General features: G+C 40.6%; 1 protein-coding gene across 16 annotated transcripts in view; it reads right to left on the reverse strand.

Annotated features, from left to right (window-relative positions):
* The window catches only part of ADD3 (adducin 3), a 118,045-nt gene that overhangs the window by 59,876 nt on the left and 39,499 nt on the right, over positions 1-18,670 (reverse strand). For 10 of the 16 annotated variants that reach the window (XM_007667670.4, XM_029080468.2, XM_007667662.4 and 7 more), the window contains one exon: positions 7,889-7,987. The exons of 4 other annotated variants lie outside the window; for them this stretch is intronic. The gene's annotated coding sequence lies outside the window, so the exon portion shown is untranslated. Of the gene's footprint in view, positions 1-7,171; positions 7,196-7,888; positions 7,988-18,670 lie in introns of all 16 variants that reach the window. 2 more of the 16 variants (XM_039914288.1, XM_029080467.2) reach the window with 1 other exon arrangement.

Consider the following 18,670-nt stretch of genomic DNA (forward strand, 5'->3'; position numbering starts at 1 on the left):
CTTATTGAAGCCACATCTCCTCCAAGGGGCCTTCCCCAACTAGACCCTCATTTCCTTTTCTCCCTCTCCCTTCTGTGTCATCGCCATTTGCTCCCCAGCCCCATGGCATTTATGTACATATCCATAATTTATTTCTATCCACATCTGTCTGCCCTTCTAGACTGCAAGCTCGTTGTGTGCGGGGAATGTGTCTACCAACTCTGTTATACTGTAATCTCCCAAGTGCTTAGTACAATGCTCTGCTAAAAGTGCTCAATCAATCATTGTTTTATTGAGTGCTTACTGTGTACAGGGCACTGTACTAAGCAACTGGGAGAGTACGAACAACACTGTAACAGATACTTTCCCTGCCCACAATGCACTTCCTGTGTAGAGGACAAAGTTACAGTCTAGAGATAATAAATCTGATTGATTGATTGACTTTTGTAAATACTAACAACTGTCATATTTGTTAAGCACTTACTATGTGTCAGGCACTAAACTAAGTGCTGGGAGTGGGGGGGATATAAGCAAATCAGGCTGGACACAGTCCCTGTCCTACATAGGGCTCACAGTCTTAATCCCCATTTTACAGATGAGGGAAGTTTGGCACAGATAAGTGAAGGGGCTTGCCCAAGGTCACAGAGCAGATAAGTGGCGGATCCGGGATTAGAACCCACAACCTTCTGACTGCCTGGCCCACGTTCTATCGGCTAGGCCATGCTGCTTCTCCGATGACACTGAAGCTCTTTCCCCAACTTCACTCTGATCCTACTCCCATCCCAAAGTTATTCCCTTGCCCCATGGCTGAGATCCTTCCCAGTCTGCCTCCTCCTTCCCAACACATTTTAAGACTCGTGGCCGCTAAACAGCACAGGTTTGCCTCAGACCCAGACTTGTGTTTCTGTGTGTAGCCAGGGACCAGCCACGAGCCTGCCGTGTTGTGAGGTAAATCCCAGCATGGACCCTCCCCAGTCCCTGCAGAAACTCATCAGTTTAGAGAGCTGCATATGTGGCCCTGGACCAGGATGTTCCCACAACAGTGGGGGGCTAATCCCTCAGCTACTGGCATTAACTAATGCTTGTTAGTTTAGGAATGCTTATTAACACTAATTAGCATCAACTAATTCATGCTAATGGATGGGGTCATTAGCGTGCTGGGCTTCCTTGGGGCAGCAGCTGGTGCTGGTTTTCCTAGGTTGGCTCCTTCTCAGCTATATATTTTTGGGGTGGGGCAGGGGAAGGAGAGGAGAAGGGAAGTGAGGCAGTGATTCTTTTCCACTTGTGGCGGCAGCAGCTGGGGGACCAGGGCTTCGGCTCCAGGTGCCCCTGTGTTAATCGGGCTCTGATTGCACCAAATCAATAGGCATGTGATGTTCATAAAACCAAACCATATCACAGATGAAGTTACAGCTTACAGCAAAGGAAGACACTTCTTTAACGAAAGGAAAATGAAGAAAAAAAATACACAGGTCTGTAGTTTTTAGACGTACCTGGCCTTAAAAAATCCCCAACCAATGGATCGGTGGTATTTATTAAGTGCTTGCTGTGTGAAAATGAATCTCTGCTTCTGAGAAACATACTTCAATCTATACAAATATAAATACAATTTATACACATGCCAAAACCCCTGTAAAGGTCTTTCCTTTTTTATGACTTAAGCCACTTATGCCCTAGAGGAGTAGAGGAATCAGGAGTTTTAAGTTCCTATTGTAGAACTTAGGAAAACAAGAATTGTAGAAATCAAAATATTTAAATTTCCAACCAAGGTGTTACTCTGAAGAAAGATAAGTGAGACTGATGTAGATCATTGTTGTTGACCATGTTGACATTTTAGTACAGGGTCTATCCTAAATAAACAGCTAAACCTAAATACAGTTTATTTTGTGGTTAGAGAAAGAAAAATATTTTGAACACTAAAAAGTCTCACTTTGGATTATGAATATAAGTAAAGGGTGTTTGTAGTAATAGTAATAATGACGGTATTTGTTAAGCACTTATTATGTGCTTGTCACTGTTCTAAGTGCTGGGGTGGATACAAGGTCATCAGGTTGTCCCACATGGAGCTCACAGTCTTAATCCCCATTTTACAGATAAGGTAAATGAGGCACAGAGAAGTTAAGTGACTTGCTCAAGGTCACAGAGCAGATAAGTGGCAGAGTCAGGATAGAACCCATGACCTTCTCACTCGCAGGCCCGTGCTCTGTCCTCTATAACATGTTGGCTTTAGAAGATGGCAATCCCTACCTCAAGGAATCTACAGTCTCGAGGAAAAAAAAATAACTCTGTGCAAAAGGCAAGTGGACAAATAAATCAATACCCAAAAGTAGGTCAGAGTGTTGAGGTAACTGGGAATGTAAATAAATCAACAACAAAAGTAGGTCAGAGTGTTGAAGTGACAGGGAATGTAAGATCCATCACTGAAGAGGTGACACTGTATCCCGGCTGGCTGCTGACACACTGCTTCATTCAGAATGACACAGAATGGGAAGGGCTACTGAATATTTTGTGAACTATAAAAAACGTTAAAAAACACATCAGCAAGGCTTATTTACATCAGCTTTCTGCGTCACACAGAGTAGCATCAAGCTCAGAGGTACTGACTATAATAAAGACTACAATTGGCTTAAATTAGATTTAAGAGTCACAGATTTTCACATTAGGCTAGGAATGGCATAATCTCCTTAGAGTTTTATGAAGGCTAGTTGTTAAATATGAAAATATTTGATTATAAACGTAACTTTCTTAAAAAGTATTTTGCTACAGTTTACTTTAATGAAATGCCTGCTCACTCAGTAACTACTTAGAATCCTTCCTTGAGATTTTGGGTTTGTTGTTTTCTGCCACTTGTCGGCTGTGTGACTGTGGGCAAGTCACTTAACTTCTCTGTGCCTCAGTTCCCTCATCTGTAAAATGGGGATTAAGACTGTGAGCCCCACGTGGGACAACCTGATTCCCCTATGTCTACCCCAGCGCTTAGAACAGTGCTCGGCACATAGTAAGCGCTTAACAAATACCAACATTATTATTTGATAATAAAAAATACCTGCCTCTGATTATTTAGAAAGGGCCAGCAAAATGAAAGCTTCATAAGCATTGCTTAAAACCAAAGAGGCAGTGTGTCCTAATAGAAAGAGCATGGGCCTTGAGAGGACCTGTGAGATGTCTACTGGGTGACCTTGGGCAACTGACCTCTATGCCTCAGTTTCCTCAATTGTAAAATGCAGATTCAGCATCTGTTCTTCCAACTTAAACTGTGAGCCCCATGTGGAATAGGAATTGTTTCAGACCTGAATAACCTGTAACTACCTCAGCACTTAGAAGAGTGATTAACACATAGTAAGTGCTTATTATTACGAATAATAGTAATCAGTGATAATAATAATGAAGAAGCAGCACACCATAGTGGATAGAACATGGGCCTGGGAATCAGAAGGCCATGGGTTCTAATTCTGGCTCTGCCACTTGTCTGCTGTGTGACCTTGGGCATGTCACTTCACTTCTCTGTGCCTCAATTAGCTCATTTGTAAAATGAGACTATGAACCCCATTTGGGACAGTGACTGTATCCACCCCGATTTGCTTGTATCCACCCCAGCGCTTACTACAGTACCTGGCACATAGTAAGTGCTCAACACATACCATAATTACTATGGTTTATTATTAATAATAATAATAATAATAATAGTCAAAGGATGGTGATGCCTGACTAAAACAGTTCAAAACTAGGTGGAAGGAAAAGAACCTCAGGTTCCAGTCCAATAAGAACTCCAGAGACAATGTGAAAAACCAGGTGGTAGTGACAAAGATGAGACCATGTTACCATGGCAACAATGAGGATTTTCTATGCTCATGCTCTGTATGTGACTTATTTTTAAGGGGACGACCTCAGTGAACAGCTTAGTTTTTATTTTTTGAAACATCCACCAACCCTTTGAGTATGAAACCCCTTTCTTTAATTTTATGATTGAATCAATGATTGACTAATGAAAAGAGATCCCTATTAAATAAAATCAAATTCAAATTCAAGTGGTTTAAAAGGGGAAGTCAAGAGCACCCATTTTTTCAGATCAAATATGCAATTTAACATATAATAATGAGAGTTTTGACCAGAGTTTTTTCAGTGCATTTTGAGTAATTTTTATGGTATTTGTTAGATGCTTACTATGTGCAAGCATTGTTCTAAGCACCAGTATAGTTACAAGAAAATCAGGTGGGTTACAGTCCCCATCCTATATGGGGTTTACAGCCCTTAGAGGAAGGAGAACAGGTAATGAATCCTCATTTACAGCTGAGGAAACTGAGGGACAGAGAAGTTAAGTGACTTGCCAAAGGTCACATAGCAGGCAAGTGGCAGAGCTGGGATTAGAACCCAGGTCTTCTGACTGGCAGGCCCGTGCTCTTTCCACTAAGCCATGCATTCCATGCAGCCTAAATTCAAACCTACATTCTACACTGGCAAAACAATCATTTTATTTTTTGCCATACTTTGTCTTTTGGGGAAAACCGTTTGGTCTGGTATTTTATTTATTTTTTTGGTGGTGGGGAGGAGAAGAGAAATAGGCAGGCTAGACAGAAGACGTTTGCTCTCCAATTTCTAATTGTAAACTACTAATATAGCTTTCTCGCATAGTTGCTGGGGTTAGGTTCCTAAAAATCCCTGTGGTTGGCAAAATTGTGATATGAAAGACTAAAGATTTTGGGTCAAATGGCGATAGAGATGCTATGGCTTCAACCTCACTGGGTAGCAGGGCCAAACACAAGGAACTTGAGAGTTCGAGCTTTCCAGGGCCTGCAGAGATGGGGGTTTAAAGAACAGAGTGACCTGCCATTGCTGGAATTCTGCTCATTAATTGTCCCTACTAAATTAGTTCCCAGGTCCAATACCACCCCCAAACTTAATGAGGTAACGGTTAGGAAGAGAATAGTTTAAGGAATTACTGCACTGATACGTAGTTTCACTTTTTGAACCAAAGCCAAAAAAGCCATCTTCCCTGGGGTCAAACACTGTCACTATCAGGGTGAGGGGAGAGGTGGTGAGAAATCCTCGGGGCCTTTAGGGCTTTCAGGAAAGGGTGAAGTCTGGACAAAAGCAACTTCTTCAAATGGGCAGCCCTGTGAGACCACCCGTTTTGTGTAAAAACCATCTCCCCCTCCCTCTGAAAAAAAAAAACTGGTTCAGGTCACCTCTCTCCAGAGCGTGAGAAGGCCGCTCTGCCTACACCAAGTGAGGAGCCGTGGGATGGGTGAGTGTCCTGTCCTGCTGAGCGCTCGTGGGGTTGGAGGCCAGATGCTTCACTAGCCCAATGTGCAGGAGCCTCCAATAAGGGTAATACAAATGTTACCAGTGTCAAAAAGATAGAAATAATAACAAAATGCCATTAGGTAAAACCACAGTATACCCCGCATCTGCCCTAGTACGTAAAGTTTTCATCACTGCATTCATTCATTCAATTGTATTTACTGAGTACTTACTAAGTGCAGAGCACTGTACTAAGGGCTTGGCATCCTAGAAAGAACATATTAAAACTGGAGAAGGGACAGAGAGTGTAAGCTCCTTGTGGGCAGGGCATGTGCTTACCAACTCTATTGTACTGTACTCTCCCAAGTGCTTAGTACAGTGCTTTGCACTCAACAAATGCTCAGTAAATACGACTGATGGATCAATTGAAAAGGACAAGAAAATGATGAGGCCAAAGGAAAAATTGCCATACGAGGATAGACCAAAAATCTTAAGACTCTTCTGGCTAGAAACAAGACAGAGAGAAACATAACTGAAGGCTTACAGAATCATAAAGGACATGGACAAGGTCAAATTTGGGAGGAATGTTTCCAAAAATCACACAGTCAGGACAAGGTGTTGATGATTGAAAGTGGTAGGTTTATAACAAAAAAATGGAAACACTTCATTCACACATTGTGTGGTAAGAATATGGACTTCATTACCATAAGATGAGACACAGGCCAAAAATATCAATAGTTTCAAAGGGTTTTGAGTAAAAGGCAAGAGGTCCACAATGGATTATCAGAGCAAGTAAAGGATGCACCATCCAACATTTCTAATGTATAGTAAGTGCTCAATAAATACTACTGAATGAATAATTCTGAGTACAGAAGTTGAGGAAGGCAACCATCACACTGTCTCTCTAATCGTCCTGTCTCTCTCAGAGTTACTAATACTGGGTCACTTGAACTGTCGGGTGAAACAAGGATGACATTTTTAATGTTCTTAAGCATATAATTTGAGCTTTGGAAGAACATCAATGTTGTAATGTTCGCTGTTTGATGTTAAAACTGTTGTTTTCTGCCAAAACGAGAAGAGCAAAAATCCTCAGCAATCCATTTTAATTTTAAGTTCACCAGAGCTTATAAGCAATTTCCAGATAGTTTTACATAGCAAATCAACATGTAAACAATACTCCACTTTTCATTGTATGCCAATGAAATTATTAATATGCACAACTATTGCATGCGTGGCTTCAATTTTCCCCTCAACAAAGTTCTAACTAATTTAAATGGCTTAGTGGCAATCATTAGTGCTGAAGATGTAATATGTTCCATCTGTACAAATTCCAATTATGTTTTTAAACAGATTCTAGTATCACTTGCCAACTGACAGAAACGATCAATCAATCAATGGTATTTACTCTGTGTAGAGCACTGTACTAAGTGTTTGGGACAGTACAATAGAGTTAGTAGATAATCATCTCTGAACACAATGACTTTACAGTCTAGAGGAGGAGTTTACAATCTAGACTATAAGCTCCCCCTAGTCTGTAAACTAATTATGGGGAGGGAACGTACTCTCTCAGGTGTTTAGTACAGTGCTCTGCAGATAATACTCAGTAAATACCGCTGATTGACAGAGAAACCTAAAGTTTTCTGCATGCATACATGACATTTTAATATAATGAAATAAAGTTACAATGAAACTTTATTCTCTATTCTGCAATAAATAACCAGATTTACTTTTGTTAAAAATCCAGTTTTCTTTATGGGTTAAGAGTGAGTTTTTCTATTAAGGTAGGCACATTTTGTAGGAAGATACATAACTGTCTCTTGATATAGCCAACAAAAAGTATTCTTGTTCCTCACAGCAATCAGAAACTTTACATTAATGCTACCCTTTTTCCTTACCATTGCTTTATCTCATTGCCTAAGAATCTGACAGAGAATGTGACAGGGACACTTACCTGTCTGCAGCTAGCCACTTTCACCTTATTTAAAGAGAAGGGGAAAGGGTGTATGTTTGTGGAGGGGAAGGTGGAGAGACAGAGAGAAAAAGAGAGAGATGAGAGGAAAGAAATAAAGAGAAAGAGGAGGTGGGGGAGAGAGCAGAGAAAATGCTTAAAAAAGGCTGACTAGAACAGACTCAACACTGTCCAAGCACAAAGACAACAATATGTTGTCTTGACATACTCAAACTTTTAAAAAATGTTTAGGATAACAATGCAAAAAGAACATTCTTTCTCACTTTCCTGCCTTCATAAAAATTTGATATCCACAATCGTTTCTGACCATTTCTTTGTGAAGACTTTATTAGGTAGAAATATAAACATTCCTAGATGTGTGCCAGTATACTCATATTTAACACTGCGCCATCGTCACAGAGTCATAAAGGTATATTTTTCACTTGAAATCTAGGTTGAATCCAGAGGTAATAGTGTACTGCAAAACTCTTTAATGAAGTATGGCAAAAGTGAGAATAAATCACTGATGGACCTATCCCAAATGCTAAATATACAGATGCCTCTGTACAAATGACTTCTGAAGTTGGCATTCTCAAAATTCCAGGTATTTGTTTATTGTTTGGATACTTCATCACCAAATATTACTTAATACTATAGAATGAGAGCCTCTCACAATGCATCTATAAAATTCCAGAAATGAACCGCCCTTATTTTACTTACTTGTCCCAAAAGTGTCTCCCAAACTTCCTTTCTTTAAGGCTACTGGGGGAAAGCTTGGTTCCAATCAATCCTCTTTCATTTAGATTCAGCAAGCGCTACCTAAGAGAAAATAACAGATGAAATACTTACCAAATGAAAAGGACACTCCTGATCCTCTGAGCCTGTGGCTGAGGAAGCCAGGCCTTGCCTTCCTACCCACCACCATCCAGGAGAAGGCCTCTTGCCTGGAAGTCATTGGCCATCTACAACACTGGGAAGACTGTGACAGTTTGGACCAAGGAGGGCTGGCCCTCCCTGGTTTAATGGAGACTGAGGACTAACCCTCCCCACAGCAGTAGTGCAAAACTAGTCTTCTTCTCATTGTCTTTTGCTGAAATTATGGTTATTCTTTACCAATGTGGCACTCCTCCCTACTAATACCAGCTCCGCCATTCGTCTGTGTGACCTTGGGCAAGTCACTTAATAATAATGATGATGGTATTTGTTAAGCGCTTATTATGTGCCAAGCACTGTTCTAAGCACCGGGGAAAATACAAGGTAATCAGGTTGTCCCACATGGGACTCACAGTCTTCATTCCATTTTACAGATGAGGTAACTGAGGCACAGAGAAGCTCAGTGACTTGCCCAAAGTCACACAGCTGACAAGTGGCAGAGGCGGAATTAGAACCCACGACCTCTGATTCCCAAGCCTGCGCCCTTTCCACTAAGCCATGCTCCTTCTCACTTCACTTCTCTGTAAGTTACCTCATCTGTAAAATGTGTATTAAGACTGAGCCCCATGTGGGACAAGCTGATTACCTTGTAATAGTAATAATAGTAATGATGGCTTTTGTTAAGCGCTTACTATGTACCAAGCACTGTTCTAAGCACTGGGGTAGATACAAGGTTATCAGGTTGTCCCACGTGGTTGTATCTATCCCAGTACTTAGAACAGTGCTTGGTACGTAGTAAGCGCTTAACAAATACCATCGTCATTATTAATATTATTCTGAGTCCCCTGAGGGCCGAAGACATTGTATCAGTACCTCCATCCCTTCCCCCTGCCAATCCCAGTGCTTTTAGTAGAGTGTTTCACACAACTGATAACACTTTGTAATAACTGATTCACCTACTACTCATTATTACTATTAGAACCTTCCACCTTACTGTAAATGAAGGTCTTCAGTAAGTACTATAACCAGAGTTTCTAGGTGTATGGCTAAACAATGCTCAGAATTTTTTGCTAAGCCTCAAAGCAACTCAGAAAACTTGCCTAAGACTTCTCCTGTAACCCTTCAGCACCTAGTATAGTGTGTTGCTCAAGGAAGCATCACAGTTATTACTGATAAACTCTGCTGTTTTGGAATTAAGCCTTATATCTCGGGAATAATACAACCTTCTGCATCGCTTATGCACTTGAATTTGTACTCTTTAAGCACCTCATATTCACCCCAACCTCAGCCCCACAGCACTTTAGAACATATGTGCAATTTATTTTTATGTTTGTCTTCCCCTCTGAACTGTAAGCTTCTTGTGGGTAGGGAACCTGTCTACCAATACTGTAGTTTCCCACGAGCTCAGTATACTGCTCTACAAATAGTAAGCACTCAATAGATACCATTGACTCAGTAATAAACGACAATCAAGAGACAAGCTTGAGCCAGCTCCAGCAAAGATTTCTCCACCTGGAAACCTTGACTTTTACCATATATTACCATTTCATTTTCGGTGGACTTCAATGAAGCATTGATATAAATACTAAAATGAAATTCTCTGATGCGGTTGAGATTTATTTGATGGTTCTCACAAGGTCCAGAAAGGAATAAATTTGTGGGACTCTGAAATCACTTGAGGAAATACTACTAAACAGACACTTTAGCAAACGTGCCATTAATGATACTGAGTTAGGATGGTTACGTTTAAATAGCAAAAGAAATACAGTGAAAAAACCCCAACGATTTACACTGGTGGAGGTAGTTAGGTTAAAATGAGATTATCTCAAAAATAGTGGGAAATGGATGAGGGGTTCTTCCAATCATTTATTAAGTCATTCTTTTTCAATATTAAGAAACTGTTTCAATTACTTTGCTTACAGTCACATTTAGTGCCCACTTCTCATTTTCAATAAACATATTTCTCTTTGCCAATTAACTTATACACCCTATATTTAAATTATTTGCCTGAAATCTGGAAAAAATTCCTCAACATTTAAATGGGCAGCCGTGAAAATCATTTTCATACATACCATAAGACACAGCTCTGATTGCAAACCAACCCCAGCTTAGTTACATGACAGTTGCTTCAACTGAACAGGAAGTAGTACTCTAATAAGCAAAAAAGTTTTCCAACTTCGACCCTCCTATATGAGCATGTGTGCACAAATACACACACGTTCATTATTCAATAGTACTTATTGAGCGCTTATTATGTGCAAAGCACTGTAATAAGTGCTTGGAAGGTACAATTTGGCAACAGATAGAAATAATCCCTGCCCAATAACGGGCACACACACTTTTCTCCCCTTCTCCACCCTGCCCCACTGCCATCACTATCTTTACCAAAATAACTATTCAGGTAAAAAAAAAATATCAGTAAATATTAGTGGAGCTATAGAGTGAAGCTGTTTAGAGTAAACAGCTTAACTTCTGATTCAAGAGATAGAAACTATATACGGGAGGGCTAATATGTGGACTTCTTTAATAACAGGTTGCAGCAACAATGTCAAAATTGGAATTTGGCACTTGGTAAATCCCTGACCTCTCATCCCAAATAATGTTTCCATGGCATCCAAAACTAAACCCAAAATACTGCATTTCCTTCGCTTACAAATGCAACAAAAACAACAAGAAAAGGCTGAAACTGCTCAAGACAACCATGGAAAACAAGACAATGCTGGATTTAATGATGTGCCCTCCTTGGGTAGGGCTCATTCCTCCAAAGCTTTCTTTCTATTTAAAAAAAACCCTCATCATTCATAGGGGATTATATAACTGATCATTTCTGCCTGTGGACAGTCTTTGAGGACTGTTGTTTTGCAGGGCACAACAAGGTTGCAGCAAACTGACTGGTTGGACAGGTTAGGGAAGGAATAGGGCGTGGGAGAGGTATGAGAGGACGGGGACAGCAGAACCTCAGGGATAAACCAAGAACTAACTTGCTCTCGGTCATCATCACAGGAATTTGTTGAACCCTACTGTGGATAGTCGCTGTTCTAAGCATTTGGAAACCTGCAACAGAAAGTAAAAGATGCAGTCCCTGCCCTCTCATCCAGTGGTCGGAGGGTCATCTGGTTGACATTCTTCTGAGGACTTTACAAGGTCATCAGGCCTATTTGGGGAGAGGAGCTCTTGTCGTCTCAGTGATCCATTTGAAAGGATTTCAATCTGAAGAGTGTGGGGCAGACTGGTGTTTTCAAGGAATCCTTAAGATTTTCTTTTAATAGAACAGAAAAAGAATTCTCTTGCCTGTTGAGCACATTTTCACAAAATACGTTTTCCAATGAATCTGCAAAATATTCTAGTGTAGAGATAAAAAATACAATCCTGACAATGTGGAGAACATAGAGGAACAAGTTATGATGATCCACACAACTAACAATCCTAAAAACAGAAAAAGAACTTTCAGAACTTCCAGTCCAATTCTCCTCCACCTTGCATTGTGGTGAGTGAATAAAACAATCCTTTCTGATATATGTTACGTTGACCCAATGATCGTAACAAGCTGTAGTTTTGGAAACACATTTTCCTGAGCCAACTATGGCTGAAAAATTGGTCTTTGTTAAAACTTAAATCATTAGTAAGTAGCACAGATCCAGTAATGTCAAATTATCTTTTTGAACAACAGCTCACAAAGCCACTATATAAAAAGTTAAAAACAAAGGAAATAGTGGTAAGTTCAAGTGGGTGTGGGGATAGAGGAAATGGGTGTTTAAATCTAAAGAGGGCATTTTAAACCACACAGACACTGCAGGATTTACCTGCATAGTTGACAAAGTCAAGCTCTATTTTTCATTCCCTCCTCTCTCCCAGCCAAGGTTTTAAATCATCCTTAAAGAAAGTACAGCAAAATGTTAATAGGATGGCTACAAAGGAGAGCTAATCCACAAAACATTGTGCATTTCTTAAAAGAACTACCAAACAGAGGGTTTAGTGGCAATGGGATCATTATGCCTGTGCCGTATGAGTGAAGGTCTTCTTTTGCTGCAGTATATTCGAAATGAGACACACACAAATATTCCACCTATTTTCATGCTAAATTTTAATTTTCAATCTTAAAAGCCAGGGAATAATTTCTTAGCTTTAACATTTACTGAGTGAAACATTTACCAAGTCCTTTGTTCACTGAGTTTATGAGAAGCAGGGTGCCCTAGAGCACAGGCCAAAGAGAGGACTTGGATTCTAATCCCAGCTCTGCCAAATGCTTGCTGGATGACACAACTTCCCTATGTCTCAATTCTCCTGTTCTCCCTCCTTCTTAGATTGGGAGCCCCATGCCGGATAGGGTCTGTGCTCACCCTAATTCACTTTACCCCTGAGCTTCCAACAGTGCTTGACACACAGTAAGTGCTTAGCAAAATACCATAAAAAAAGCTTGCTTGATGAGATCCTGTGAAAATTCAGACTTTCAAAAAAGCTGCAACTACAGTGATCCTTACAACCAGGTCTAATGGTTGCTAAGAGCACATACAACCCTGAAGTATTTTAAAAATTATTTTGTTTTCTAATTTCACTAGGAAGATTATTTAATAGGATAATAGTCATTCCCCACCCAATTTAATTTGATTTCAAATAGGAAGGACGAGAAATGAAATAAATAAATGTAACTAAAAAGAATGGAGGTACATCATGTTAGGAATTTTTATTATAAACAGTTTATATAAACTCGAAGAGAAACATACTCTAAACTCCATATGTTCATGGAAGGGTTTCCTTAAGAAACAATTAAATCATCAGCTAGTAAAAGCATAGAAGAGTAAAGGTCTTATTTTTTTATTAAACAACTTCCAATACCTATAAATTGTTCATTTGCAACAGGAATTTTAATACACAAAATGAAATTTTCATTTCAACTAAGCCCAGACCTTCCTAATTAATATTTAAGGTAATCCCAGAAGATATAATTTGGGAATTGTATCATTTACTATAATGCCCTTGTGTAGGAGATAATGGGAGACATCAAATGGAAATAACCACAAACAGAACCCATATGGTTCCAATTCTTAGGATCAAGAATTACCGATCATCCCAGTCTTGCTAGTTATTCCTGCCCAGGATGGACTAAAAATAAAAGACTGATTATGCCTGCTTAACTACACAAACCTACCCCATCCCCAAAATGTCGCTTGGAGAATCTTCCAGGCCACTCCTGTTCTAATCAGTGAATGAAACGGCCCTGGTAGGGTCGGGGAAACAACTAGTAGCCTTTAGCCAGTTGAAAAATCCTCCTAATCTAGTTTCCTGATAGGAGGAGAAAATGACTAAAGGCCAGTGATCACCAATGGATCAATCCAAATGAGAAAACGGTGTGTTGGCAGGGGAGAGGTTTGTTTTTGTAGTGAATTTTTCAGTAGCACATATTTTGGCTCATTTTCCAATGGCTCCTTACCCACTGTTTTCAAATAGGACCAAGTATCCCCATCCTAAAAAAGCCCTCCCTTGACCCCACAGCTCCCTCCAGCTATCACCTATCTCCCTCTTTCCATTCCTTCCTAAAGTCTTTGAGCTAGTTGTTTACACCCGCTGCCTCTACTTCCTCTCTTCCAATTCTCCTCGACCCCCTGCAATCTGGCTTCCACCCCCTCCATTCCACAGAAACTGCCCTCTCTTGGGTCAGTAATGATCTCCTTCTAGCCAAATCCAATGGCCTCTAGTCCATCCTAGTCCTCCTTGAATGCTCAGCTGTCTTGACACTAAAGACCATCCCCTTCCTCTGCAAACATTATCCAACTTTGGGTTCTCTGGATACTCCTCCTTTATCTCTTTTGCAAGCTCCTTCTCTGTCTCCCACTCTCTAACTGTAGGGGGTCCCTTAAGCCTAAATTCTGGGTCCCCTTCTATTCTCAATCTACACCCACACCCTTGGATAACTCATTCAAATACCATCTCTGCGTGGATGATTCCCACACCTACCACTGAAGTACCAACCCCTTTTGTTCTCTGCAGTCCCTGTTTCTACTTGCATGTCCTGCTGATCCCTCAAACCTGGCATGTCCAAAACAGAACTCCTCATCTTCCCAACCAAACCCTGTCTTCCCCCTGACTTTCTCATAACTGTAAACTTCACTATTTTTCTTGTCTTTCAAGCCAACTGACCTAACCCTTTACTCATCTCTCTCATTTAACCCATATAGTCTCCAAATTCTGTCAGTTCTGCCTTCATAACACCTCTAGAATCCACCCCTTCTGCTCCAACTAAATTGCTACCACACTGATCCAAGCACTTATATCCTGCCTACATGGTCTGATGGGACACATTCCCTGTCCCAGGGGCTCAAAGGGAGGGAGAATTAGAATTTACTCTTTATTTTAGAGACGAGGAAACAGAGATACAGGGGAATTGGGTGATTTGCCCAAATTCACACAGCTGGGAAGTGGCAGAGCTGGGATTCAAACCCACATCCCCTGACTCGCAGCCTGTGCTCCTTCCACTAAGCTATGAAGACTCTTTGGTCAGGTGCTCTCAAACATGTGGATTCTCAGGCCAACCAAAAGGCAGGCACAATGAAGTAATCAACCATGAACTTGTTTCCTTGTCAACATAAGCCTAATCTAGCATTTTAGTTTCCCTGGCTAAACTGTGACAAAGAGTGCTAGTTTCCCGGTCCTCTAGAATTCGCTTGAAAACAAGGCTGGGAACTTTAGCACCATTAAAAAGTAGGATCAGCTCATTTCTTTCTCTTTTTTTTTCCAATTAGCAGTCACACATTTGCAATGCAAAACTTGTGAAAGGGATAAGTTTCAGAAAAGTTTTCCAAAAACAAAGACATCAAAGGAGTTTGCTACTGAAGGAGCACTTGAGGAAATCATTGGAAATTGTTCATAATGTAATATTTCCTTATACTACTGGTCACATGAATGAAAATAACTTTCCATAAGGTTATCTCCGGGTCTGGAAAGAACCAACAATAACCTTATTATGTTGTTATTCTTTCTAAACCCAACACTTTTTAATACCCTAGATGAAATCCAATTCACTTGCTAGAAAACAAAAATTCGAAGGAAACTCTGCTTTTTAAAGGCTCTGAATTAAATATGTACTTGTTTGGTACTTACATCTCAAAATCTGAAAAAATATATACTGTAAGTTTGTGTCTAGTCTGTAAGCTCGTTGGAGGCAGGGAACTTGTCTACCAACTGTTATTTTGTTACTCTCCCAAATGCCTAGTACAGTGCTCTGCACACAGTATGTACTCAATAAATACAATTGATGGATAACTGGCCACCCCAGGGGTAACTACTAAGGTGATTTTTCAAGGGTTTTACTCATTTCTAGTTTCCATTTTCCAAATAAAATCAACTCAACTAGAAAAAAAGGTAATTATAGAAATGCAGAAATAAAAAAGTGAAAAAAGTTGGAGCTTATGCAGCATTCATTCAATTGTATTTATTGAGCGCTGTGTGCACAGCATTGTAACTAAGCACTTGGAAGGTACAATCTGGCAACAGATAGAGGACAATCCCTACATTTGTAGGTATAATACAAGTTCAATGTATTTGTTTCACACAGCCTTAGAATGTACACTACGAACAGAGACACTGTATCAAGAACAACCCTCTTTCGATCAATTTCCTTAAATTTGGTTTAGAAAAATAACTTTAGGATTTACCCTTTTGTCAGGAGGGATGTGGGATAGCACAATTTTGTTAGAAGCAAGAGGGAAGAGATAAAAGGGGAAGGGTGTAGTTAGGGACAAAAATTTTGGTTAGACTTCCCTACCATACACCAGGACTGGCTGCAGTAGTTAGGGGCAAACCACTGCCAAGGGGCCTATTTCTTACTCAGGCTGAATAACCTAGCACCTTCCATTTGCCTGGCTGTCATAAACACACCACAGTCCATTTTGGTTTTGGTGAGTGGTTTGTCACTTTGAGAGTATTTTAATGTGAAAAGGAAAATTCAATTTATTCCCACTCTCTTATCCACCATATAATTTTCCTTTTCAATACTGAGGAAAGACCAGCTCTTTCGAGGGTTCCTGTACGCACCCTATGTCTGCTGTGTGACCTTGGGCAAATCACTTAACTTCTCTGTGCCTCAGTTACCTCATCTGTAAAATGGGGATTAAGACTGTGAGCCCCAAGTGGGACAGGGCCTGTGCCCAACCTGGTTAACCTATATCTACCTCAGTGCTTAGAACAGTGCCTGGCACATAGTAAGCACTTAACAAATGACATAATCATTATTATTATATTATTATCATTATCATTAAAAGGAGCACACAAACATACAGCCAAAATTTTTCCACTAAAGTACATACTTCTAACATCCCCCAAATAATTCAGGTTTCTAAGATGTTTGAAGATTTGCCTCCTCACTCATTTCTCATCTACAATTTTCCTGCTATTCCCTTTTTGAGAATCCCCAAAGGTTATTCCCACCTACACAGCATTTCACCACCCAGAAGAATTTAGTTCACTGCAGGTCTGGAGATTTCACTGCACATTTTTAGCATCAACCTCCAGAGAAGCTGATTATTTATAGTTCTTCACCGTCAAAGTGGCCAATTTATCCTTCGTTTCGCAACATTGAGCATGTTTCATGCCATGAGAAAGTGTTTCCTGCATCAGAGAAGCCATGCTATGGCTCTATCATCTAACTGAGGAAAACATGCTCCCGTAAAACAAAACTTTTAGGGAACATCAAGGCAGCTAGAGAACTTGAAATTGCAATATTAATTATATTGGCATGCTTGCTGAGAATGATAAAAATAAATGCAAGCATTACCGCAGTCAGAGTACTAGAGTGTGTGCCAGGCCAACAAATTTCATTAGTGGTTAATGTGGCTTTAAAATGTATGTTCTCCCTTTACCACTACTGTCTCTTTCTGTTAAGAAAGCTATTCCACCAGCATCACTTATGGCCCTTACTCAACATCGGATGGCAAGCCAGGCTCTCGAATGACCAAATTTAACAGTTTTGAGGCCATATTCACCTCAGCACTAGTTTGCTGAAGTTTGATATGTTAAGAGAATGTATAACAGAAGGATATGCAAGAGTCGCTGAATAGCTGGTACAAAATGAGCATCAGAAAGCAAGGGATAAGGGACAGGGAGGTGCATAATAAACCACAGCCACTAACAATGGGGCATGTAAGCTCATAACGGGCAGGGAACATGACTGCTAATTCTGTTGTACTGTACTCTCCCAAGTGCCTAGTACAGTGCTTTGCACAAAGTTAGTGCTGAATAAGTACCACTGACTGACTGATCATAGTTGAAAGCTGAAAAAGACAACACACTAGGCAAAGCAAATCAAGACAGAAGTGGTTCTTTCTGAGCAGAAGCTTTAAACTCTTGTGAGACAGAGGCAAAAGTGAAACAGCCCCACGTACTGCACACAGACTTGCCAACACAACAAGACACCATCTTTGGGTGTACCTGATGTGGTCGGAACTATAAGAATCACGGCTGTCTTTTCAGTCACATTCACAAACCACTACCAGTGATGTCACCTCTGACTGTAGACACGAATACAAAGGAGAAAGCTGAACATAATGGTCTTCCGTGTCAACTTAAGGGTTTATAGAAGTTGGCCGTTCTTGACACAAAGACGTCCACATTAGAACCACAGTCAACTAAAATGTTGGCGATTAGTGTTTAGGTTCCATTCCTCAGACCTACTTGCCATTCCTCAGGCAGCTTTAGTGATCTACAGCTCCACTTCTATCTTATGTCTCCCCCTCTAGACCGCAAGCTCATTGTGGGCAGGGAATATATCTACCAAACTCCTTAGTACTCTCCCTAGTAATGATGATGATGATGGCATTTGTTAAGCACTTAGTATGTGCCAAGCACTGTTCTAAGCATTTAAAGATGAGGTAACTGAGGCACAGAGAGGTTAAGTGACTTGCCCAAAGTCACACAGCTGACAAGAGCCAGAGCTAGGATTAGAACCCACCACCTCTGACTCCCAAACCCGTGCTCTTTCCACCCAGCCACGCTGCTTCTCTACTTAGTACAGTGCTCTGCTCACAGTAAGCACTCAATAAATTCCACTGATTGACTGATATCCTTTTACCTTTCTGCTGAGAACAGTGAGTCCCACTTGTCATTTGTTCAGATGGGTCAGCCTGCCCTTGTATGCCCTGGCACAAATATTCTAAGGGCAGCAACTGTTGGCATCTGCCCTCTGAAGTCTGGTGGGTGGAGGTGTTGATGTTTGTGAAAGCACTGCTCACCTTGAGAAACACAGCCAGCAGACCTCTGGGTGCGTTTCTAATACTCAAGTTGCCACCTGTGGGTGGATTTCTATTATTTATGTCTGGCTTCATGTGTTCAAGAAAGTTGCCCGTGAATGGGGGTGAAACTATAGGCCTTCCCTGATTAAGCCCTCTTTTCCTCTGCTCCCTTCCTTCTGCATCACCTTATACACATTTGGATCTGTACCCTTTAAGCACTGAATATTCACCCCACTCTAAACCCCACCACACTTGTGTGCATACCCAGAGTTTATTTATATTAATATCTGTCACCCCCTCTAGACTGTAAGCTCCTTGTGGGCAGGGGATGTGTCAACCAATTCTGTTGTATTGTGCTTTCCCAAGTGCTTAGTTCAGTGTTCTGCACACAGTCAGTGCTCAATAA

This window comes from Ornithorhynchus anatinus, chromosome 16 (genome assembly GCF_004115215.2).
Source record: "Ornithorhynchus anatinus isolate Pmale09 chromosome 16, mOrnAna1.pri.v4, whole genome shotgun sequence".
Lineage (NCBI taxonomy): Eukaryota > Metazoa > Chordata > Mammalia > Monotremata > Ornithorhynchidae > Ornithorhynchus > Ornithorhynchus anatinus.